The sequence below is a fragment of the Hypanus sabinus genome, chromosome 4 (assembly GCF_030144855.1).
Source record: "Hypanus sabinus isolate sHypSab1 chromosome 4, sHypSab1.hap1, whole genome shotgun sequence".
Lineage (NCBI taxonomy): Eukaryota > Metazoa > Chordata > Chondrichthyes > Myliobatiformes > Dasyatidae > Hypanus > Hypanus sabinus.
The window spans coordinates 68,520,163-68,530,748 of NC_082709.1; positions in this window are offsets into that span (position 1 = coordinate 68,520,163).

The following is a 10,586-nucleotide window of genomic DNA, read 5'->3' on the forward strand; positions in this document are numbered from 1 at the left end:
TCTTCCTCCATCTTCAATTTATGGTTTGTAAGTGGTTTGAAAAGACCCCTGTTGTCTTGGTACCTGGGAAAAACAAGATAATATGCCTAAATGACTACTGTCCCGAGGCCCTGCCATCCAACATCATAAAATGCTTTGAGTGTCTGGTCATGGCACACATTAACTCCAGCCTCGCAGACAAGCTCAACCCATTGCAATTTGCCTATCACCAAATCAGCCCTACAGTAGGTACCATTCTCCTGACCCTACAACAATTTCCGGAGCATCAGTAAAGGCTGTTGTTTATTTATTACAGCATAACACTATAAATGTAGTTTATATAAATATTTATAGTGTCTTCAACACTATAAATCCAAGCAAGCACATCATCAAACTCCGGCCTGGCAGCCAACAGCTCCCTCTACGACCGCATCCTTGGCTTCCCGACCAACTGACTGCAATCTGTAAGAATAAGCAGCATCATCTCTGCCACGATTACTCTATATGTGTTTGTGTCTTTAGCCCCTTATTCTACTCCCTGTACGCTCATGGCTGCATGGCCAGATTTGCTCCAACTCCATCTACAAGTTTGCAGATGTCTCCACGGTTGTGAGCCATATCTCAAATAAAGGCGACTCGGAGTACAAGGAGATAGTGCAAAGATAGCAACCTTTCCCTTAATGTCAGCAAAACAAAAGAGCTAGCTGGTCATTGAGTTCATGAAGGGTGTGGTGCACGTGTCCTGTCTGCATCAGTCATACTGAGGTTGAGAGGGTTGAGATCTCTTAAGTTCTTAGGAATGAAAATCGTTAATCCTCTATACTGGTCCAATCACGTTGATATCATGGCTAAGGAATGTCACCAATGTCCTACTTTCTCAGCATTGTAAATAAATTTGGCATGTCTCTGTCAACCCTTACCAATCCTTATTGATGCACCATAGAAAGCATCCTATCTGGATGTATAACAGCTTGGCATGGCTGCTCGGTACATGAGAGCAAGAAACTGCAGAGCGTTGTGGACTCAGCTTAACACATGACAGAAACTAGCCTCCCCTCATGGACTCTGTCTACACTTCTCACTGCCTGCATAATTAAAGGCCTCACCCACCCTGGACATTCTTTCTCCCCCTTCCTTCAGACAGAAGATGCAAAAGTCTGAAAGCACATACCACAGCTTGTGGACAGCTTCTACCTTGCTGTTATAAGACTACTAAATAGGTCCATAGGACCATAAATTGGACAAAGAGCGTACGTGAATGTAGATTACAGGGAATAAGTGGATGAATGGAATCAATGAAATTGCTCTGAAAACCAATGTAAGCTTGACTGGCTGGCCCAATAAATCATCTTATTTTGTGTGAAAATGTGAATATGCTTCTTGTTCAAGGTGAGAAGGCACACACACACACACACACACACACGCGCGCGCGCACACAAACACCATACACACACACATAGACATGCATACAAACACACACGCACACACACACATACACGTACCCATACCCACTCAAACACACACACACACATACGCACATTCACACATATTCACATACACGTATACACACACACTCACACAGACACAATCACACACACCCACACAAACACACACTCACATATACACATGGACTTGAACACCCACATGCACGCGCGCGCACACACACACATGCAAACACATACAAACACACTTGCATGCACACACACACTACCTGTGCACAAACACACCACACATGCACACACTCATCAGACTTGCGCACACAAACACATCTCACACACACATGATCATTTTGCACTGAACCTGAGTGAAGACATTGGCATCGAGGCATCGTGTAGTTGTCAGAGCTCTGTAAGTCTCTCTGAATGTTCATAGTATGGTGCTAATGCCTGACAGAATATTGAGTTATTTTTTTGCTGTTCCATCAAGCTGCTTTATCAATGGCCCCTGAAGTGCAGCATCTGAATCCAGCTGAGCAGTTCTGGACTGCGAAGAGCCCGCTGACAGCAATTCCCACTGCTGAAGTAAAATGAGAACACTAGAAGCACTTAGCAGGGAGGGCGAAACAGAAATGTTGTGGCAGGCCAACGACCTTCCATCAAAATGGAGAAAACTAGCTTGGTGACTTTGAAACCTGCTGGGCCTGTCTCCAGCTAAAACCCATTTACCTCTCCTACCACTGCAGTGTGATCGCAGGTGTTTGCAATGCCTGTCCAGTGATGGCGCACCCTGAGAGTGATTGCATCTCTCACCCCTGATGAAGAACCAGCCAGAGGACTGTGAAATTAATGGCTCGTAGTTAAATCATTAAGGCAATGTTTGATATTTCATGAAGCAGCTACCTTCAATGAAACGTGATGTGGCTTTTGTTGTTAGAATTCAATCAGCAGGTGGTACCTATCTCCCTGCCTCCTCTGGCATGAAATCTGACGGCAGCCTTAAAGCATAGAACCTTTTGGCCCAGGATGTTGTACCAAACTAACTAACCAAACTAATCCTTTCTGCCTAACAATGTCTATATCCTCCATTCTCTGCAGGTTCACGCACATATGAAGAGCCTTTTCAACACTTCTGCCACCACCATTGAGGGATCAGTGGTGCAGCTTTAAGTTCCTGTGTGTTGATATCTCAGAGAATTTATCCTGGACCCAACATATTAATACAATCCTGAAGAAGACATGGCTGTGGATATACCTTGTTGGGAGTTAGAGGAGATTTGGTATGTCACCGAAGAATGTAGCAAATTTCTGCAGATGTACAGTGAAGAGTATTCTGACTGGTATGGAATATTGCACAGGATTGAAAGAGGCTGCAGAGGGTTGTAGACTCAGATAACTCTATCATGAGCAGAACCCTACCCATCATCAAGGATACTTTCAAAAGGTGGTGCCTCAAAAGGCAGCCTCTATCACTAAGAACTCTCATCAGCAGGGACATGCCCTCTTCTCCTTACTACCTCTTACAAAATGGATCTTAGTCAGGAGAACTGTAGGCAAGATGCAATGAAGGAACACTTCCAGTGAGGGCAAGTCAGTACCGCAGAGGTCCGTGCCTGACTGAGGGATCATGATGCTGCCTTTAGATCCGAGGATGCAACGGCTCTCAGGAAGCAGGAATTGTGCTTTCCCGTTCCATCAGAAAGGTGAAATGGGAGCATTCTCAAAGAATTTACAGCCACTTCTGCGATACCAGAGAAACAAGGTGCAGCTGGCAGAGAATTCAGAGGATCACAGACTACAAGTCTACCCTGCACATCAGTGACCAGGAAGCCTCACTCCCTTGAGAGGCTGAATGTCTCCTACACCGAGCTTGATGTGCAGAACAAAGTGCTGGTGAGGAAGGTACCCCTTGCCCCAGGGGAGCTGACAAACCAAATCTCCTCAAACTCCTACTGAAACATAGCCTCTGTGTGCTTTCTTCATAATTGCATCAATATGTTGGGCCCAGGATAGAAGTTCACCCTATTCATTGCGGACCCTTCAATGAGGACTGATGTGTGTTCTCCCGACTTCCCCTTCCTGAAATCCTCATTCAGTTCCTTGGACTTAATGGCATTGAATACATGGTTCTTTTTGTAACACTACTCAACTAGCCGATCTGTATCATTTCTATATGACTCCTCATCACCATCTGAAATTCTCACAACAGTTGTATCATCAGTGCATATATAGATGGCATTTGAGCTGTACCTAGCCACACAGTCATGACTGTAGAGAGAATAATGCAGTGAGCTAAGCACATATCCTTGAGGTGCACCAGTGTTTAATGTCTGTGAGGAGGAGATGTTATTTTTGATCCGCACTGACTGTGGTCTCCGAAAGAGGAAATCAAGGATTCAGTTGCAGTAGGAAGTACAGAGGCCAAGTTTTGAGAGTTATTGATTAGTATTGAGGGTGCTCAGTGTTGAGCTATGATCAATAACCAGCAGCCTGACATAGATATTGCTGTAATCCAGGGGATTAAGGCAGAGTGAGATTGTATCTGCTGTAGACCTATCATGACAGAGGCAAATTGCAGTGGGTCCAGGTCCTTGCTCATGCAGGAGCTGATTCTAGCCATGACCAACCTCTCAAAGCATTTTATCCAGTAAATTGTTAAGTTTACCCTCTCAAAAGATGTTATGATGTTGACCTCTGAGACAGAGATCACAGGCTTGCCAGAAGCTACAGGGAATTGAACAGGTATAGTTTCATTGTCCCTTTTAAAGTATGCATAAGCCATGTTCAGCTCATTGGGGAGTGAAGTATCACAGCCATTTATGATGTTAGGTTTTGCCTTACAGGAAGTACAAGCCCACAAACCCTACAATAGCTGATTTGCATCCGATTCTGTCTGTAACTTTTCTGTCTGACACTTTTCTGTTCTTAACCTAGCCTTCCGTAGAAGTTCTTGTTGAGTTGTGGATCACCAGTATTGAACATCACAGATCCAACTCTCTTGGCTTACCTACTGTATCCTTTGGTGATCTTCTACACTATCCGCAGCACTACTAGTGTTGTGTTATCTGCAAACTTTTTAACTCACCCATCCATGCTTTCACCCAAACCTTAAGTATGCATCACAAATAGCAGAGGTTTCAGTAGGGATCCCTGCAGAAGACCACCGTCATGGACCTTCAGACAAAATAATACCCATTGACCACTACGCACTGTCTTCTATGGATAAGCCAATTCCGAATCCAAACAGCTAAGACACCATGAATCCCGTGCATTTTAATCTTTTGGATGAACCTGCCATGAGTGGTCACATTCAATCTTCAACATGCTCGAATCACATTAGTAAGACACAACTTGCTGCAGACAAAGCCATGTGGATTGTCCTTAATTAGGTCATGGTTTTTCAATTGCTCATAAATCCTATCACTAGGGATCATCTCTAATAACTTCCCTACCACAGATGCAAGACTCATTGGTTTACTTGTTTCCAGGAGTATTCCTATTTCCTTTCTTGAATAATGGAGCAACATTATCCATTCACCAGTCTTCTGGGACTTTTGTCTGTGGCTTGAGCTGTGACTTGGGGGAAAATCTTTTTTGTTCTTTGCCTCCCTTGAGTGTTTTGTGCTCTCAACTCCAACAAGGATAAAATAGTGAGAGATAAGTGGCAAGTATTGGCACAAATTTGCATTGTCTATCGGCTAAAGGTTTGATGCTAAATAGGGATGCAAAGAACTATTCATAAGTGAAATCAGGGTAACTCTCCAAGATGAGTTAGATGTATTATTTACTAATTAAGCAGCATGGAGTATCTTGATAGCTGCAATACATAGACTTGAATGCAGGGGAAAGTACCATTGAAAGTTATACAATGTAGAAACAGGCTCTTCGGCCCATTGAGACTGTACTGAACATTGATCACACATTTACACTAATCCTGCCCTACTGTCATTTTATTTTCCCCATATTCCCATCAGCTCTCTCCAGAGTCTGCTGCTCATCTACATAATACAGACAATTTAAAGTGGCAAATTCCACACAGATAGTCTCAGAGGTCTGGATTGGGTGTAGGATACTGAGGCAGCAGCTGTTCTAGCTGCACCATTCTGCAGCCAATTCCTTGTCTCTTATTCACCTGTCCTTATCTGGTGGGATGCTAAATTATTCAGGATGCAGAATCCATTTTTGTTGCTCACTGCTGTGGCAAACTCCTGCTATATCTTGGTGTTGTCAGCTATCATCATCTTCTCTGGATCCTTACAGCCACTAGTATGATATGCAGCGGGGAAATGCTGAATCTTGGGGCAGCATTGATGAATCTGCTGTCCATACTTTCCTGTGTTGGACTTTGTGATCCAAAGGATCTATGGAAGAATGAGACATTAAACCTGTTGCTTATGGATGTTTATTAATGCTTAGGCTTATGGATGTTACAGGAACGAAGGCTGAATACAGAAAAAAGGCAAAGAACGAAGTTTAAACACAAGAGATTGTGCAGATGTTGGAAATCTTGAGCAGCTCCCACAAAGCACTGGAGGACCTCAGTAAACCAAGCAGCATTTATGGAAGGGAATGAACAGTCAATGCTTCAGGCTGAGACCCTTTATGAGGTCAACAAAATTGTTGTTGTCTTACACAAAAAACTAGAAAGATAATGAGACATACCATGAGAGCAAATAACCTATGAGATAGTCAGATTCACTTGGTGTGACACCTGCTGCGGGAAAACTAAGAAGCTTCGAGAAAAGTACAGAATCAGCTATGCTCCAATTGCTGGGAAATTGAACAATTACATGTATATAGGTGATTATATAAAAATACAAGCAAGGATCGACAATGTTAAACTATGAGGAAAATAACAATTTTACTCTTGAATCTAATGCCTGTCAACCACAGAATCAGAGCACATAGGTGCTCTAAACCTCGAAAAAGGCTGTGCTGAAATACATTTACGTGCATCATCATCATGCTTGCAGTCTCTAATTGGTTGGAATACTCTAATACAATTTGTTAATAACCTGGTTGCATTAAATTGTATCTGAAAAACATTCCAGAATATTTTGGGTCTGCACCAATGCCCTCACGTGGATTGGAAAATTCACGCTCAACATGGAGAGGCTGCTCATTCCCTCCAAACGGTCTAGCTGTTGCCAGCTAACCAGCCAGGCAGTCTGGGCAACTACTGCACATCCTAAGCCAAGCCTTCTACGCTAAATACAAAACAAGGACCTTCCAGGTTGTTGGAGAATCTTCCAGTCACAGACAAGTACAGCGGAGAAACCAGCCATCTACACTGAGTACCTACACTGAGAACCTACACTGAGCATCAATTGACCTTTTACACTAATTCAACATTAGTCCCATTCTCCCTATGTTCAGTAACTCCGCAAAATCTATCACCCATCTATATCACTGGGGCAATGTTTCAGCCAGAGCACAAGGTTAATGGCAGGATTCTCAGCAGTATGTGGAGGAACAGAGGGATCTTGGGATCCAAATCTATTAATCCCTCAAAGTCGCCGCGTAAGTTTGCCTCACAGGTAGACAGGATAGTTAAAAAAGCTTACGGAGTGTTAGCTTTCATAAGTTGAGGGATAGAGTTTAAGAGTCACGGGGTAATGATGCAGCTCTATAAAACTCTGGTTAGGCCACACTTGGAGTATTGTGTCCAGTTCTGGTTGCCTCACAATAGGAACGATGTGGAAGCATTGGAAAGGGTATAAAGGAGATTTACCAGGATGCTGCCTGGTTTAGAGAATATGCATTATGATCAGAGATTAAGGGAGCTAGGACTTTACTCTCTGGAGAGAAGGAGGATGAGGGGAGACATGATAAAGGTATACAAGATATTAAGAAGAATAGAGTGGACAGCCAGCACCTCTTCCCCAAGGCACCACTGCTCAATACAAGAGCACATGGCTTTAAGGTAAGGGGTGGAAAGTTTAAGGGGGATATTAGAGGAAAGTTTTTTACTCAGAGTGCGTGGTTGGTGCATGGAATGCACTGCCTGAGTCAGTGGTGGAGGCAGATACATTAGTGAAGTTTAAGAAACTACTAGACAGGTATATTGAGGAATTTAAGGTGGGGAGTTATATGGGTGGCAGGGATTAAGGGTTGGGACAACATTGTGGGCCAAAGGGCCTGTACTGTGCTGTATTGTTCTATGTTCTAAGTTGATAGAACTTAGAAGGTGTATGGTTAAGAAGGTGTATGGTGCTGTTAGGGTGTATTCTGAGTTATTTTATGTAACAAATATTAAATTCAACAGAACCTGTTCTTCAGATGTGGACATGGATTGTAGATTAAATTAAACATACAGCCCTGAACAATAGTTTTCCTGGGGCAGTGGACACCAGTTAATTGAAAAACAGGCAATGCTGATTAACTTTCATTTTGGGTGTCTGGAATCTGGGTGCGAAGAAGGAGGCGTGTGAAAATTATATGTAATTCAAAGGAAGCATTGTAGATACATTGTAACTATAGAATTGTCCTGCGGTTACCCTTGATCTTTAGCACATTAAATGTCAGGAAGTTTTTGGTCAAACAGGTCTCTTCCTCCAAGAATGTCTCAATATGATGCCTGCTGCTTGTTTTTGCTGAATAAAAACACTTCTGTATCCTCGAGCTTCAGTGTCTCTCTGGTGACTTTGTTCATGTTACAACATTTGGGCGCCTGTTCAGTACACCGTTGTGACCCATTGTGTTACTAGAGGAAGTAGTTGAGTATTTCTAAAATTATCTGTTCAGGTCAGTGACTACGGGTTCATTAGCTATCACGAGCACAGTGGAGAGCTGCACTAGTAGATAAAAAAGCATTGTGGCATGTGTGCTTATACAGAGACTAAACATTTGTGTGTTAATTTGGTGAGACAGAGCCACCAGTTGCTAAGGGTGGATACTGACAATTTGGTACGCCAATTTGGTATATTCTTTTGGGGAACTGTATAGTGGCAGATGTGTTTGAGAGTGTGTGTGAGTTTTAAGAAAAAGTTTTTAACCTTGGTGTAACAGTTTTAAATGCAAAGGGATATGTAATGTATGTAATTTTAGAGCAATGACCCCTCCCTCCTTAGCACTACCCATTGATCTGTTGTCTATGTGATGCACCATCAATAACTCTCGGAGACGTGAGGCAAGATATAGGCTTTTATTTGCTGGAAGAGAGCAGTCAGCAGCAAGACACCACCACACAACATCCTGGAGACTGAGGGAGGAGCAGTGCCTCCAATCGCCTTTATACAGGGGTCTGTGGGAGGAGCCACAGGAGCAGTCAGCGGGGGGGGGGGGGCATGTCCAGACAGGTATATGTAGTTCACCACACTATGCATGCACATTGTGCTGTTCTCTCTCTCTCTCTCTCTCTCACTGCAATGTGATTACACCAGTTAAAGCCATCTCCAGCATCCATGCTTTTATTTAATTGATACATAGTTGTACACAGATGCAACAAATTGCTGACGAATATGAAACTGAATATCAGAAGATATCACGAACTGCACCAACAGTTACAGGATGAAACAACGAGAATTAAACAGCATGAGGAGGTTGTCACAGACGCTAACAAATATATGAGTACAGTGCATAGTAACAGTGAAAGATGCGTTGAATTTAAAGTGGAAGTAAGGTGGCGATGGCTTCAGTCAGGAAAGTTGATGGATTTGATAGCACTACTGAAGGCTGAGAGCCATATATCGAGAGGGTTGAACTGTATGGTAAGGCAAACAATGAGGAGGAGCAAAAGAAATCCCCCATGCTTCTTAGCTTAATGGGCCCAGGAACATACAGTCTCTTAGACAGCTGGTAGCCCCCGAAAAGCAAGCAAGACATTCAACAAAATTGATACAATTTTACAAACTCACTTGAGCCCTAAACTTAGATTTTACAAAAGGAACCAAGTCAAGTCAAGTCACTTTTATTGTCATTTCGACCAAAACTGCTGGTACAGTACACAGCAAAAATGAGACAACGTTTTTCAGGACCATGGTTTTACATGACACTGTACAAAAACTAGACTGAACTACTTAAAAAAATCAGCACAGAGAAAGCTACACTAGACTACAGACCTACACAGGACTACATAAAGTGCACAAAAACAGTTCAGGCATTACAATAAATAATAAACAGGACAATAGGGCAAGGTGTCAGTCCAGGCTTCAGGTATTGAGGCCAAAGATGAAAGCCTTTCATTCAGCCAGAGACTCATTCCACTAAGATGCAACAACTGAGCGTCATAGGAAGTCGTTCCTGCCTGTGGCCATCAAACTTTACAACTCCTCCCTCGGAGTGTCAGACACACTGAGCCAATAGGCTGGTCCTGGACTAATTTCCACTTGGCATTATTTACTTATTGTTATTTAATTATTTATGGTTTTATATTGCTATATTTCTACACTATTCTTGGTTGGTGCGACTGTAATGAAACCCAATTTCCTTCGGGATCAATAAAGTATGTCTGCCTGTCTGAATACATTGCAGAACTGCGCAAACTTTCCCAGTACAGTGACTTTAGAGATAGACTTTCCGATGCACTAAGGGTCAGACTTGTATGTGTTACACATAGTCAAAGCACTGAGATGAGACGACTGGCAGAGAGAGACCTAACCTTAGAATGGGCATTGACCATTGCAATATCATCAGAGACTACAGTAAATGATGCAGCAGATCTACAGAAAAGGGAGTTAGAATGTGAAATGCAAAAACTGTCCCTGAATGGTGCAAAAAGCCAAAAATGTTGTCAGTGTGCCAAGTCCTCCCATGATGCAAATAACTGTTAGTTCAAAGAAAAGAGTTTGCAGGAAGTATCACATAGAGAGAGTGTGCGAGGCAGACAAAAAGCACAACCCATTGAAGAGTCCCAGACATTGTATAAACTTATCAAATGTAAACCAAAATCAGACAACAAAGAGTTTGAAAAAGGAGAACTGTCATGCCTAGATCTGCATTGTACAACTCAAACATCATCTGGATCACAATAGATGTGTCTGATGCAAAACTGAAAATAGAGAGTCAGTTTTGTCCATAGTTGCAGAGGCTCACCAATGCAGGCAGAATCCACAGCAATGCCCCCTCTTTCTGATTTGACTGTTGAACAGATTGTAGAGCTGGTGAGGTCAGACAAGTGGCTGACAGCAGCCTCTATTGTCAGTGGTGGTCATACTGAAGTTTTATTAGGGG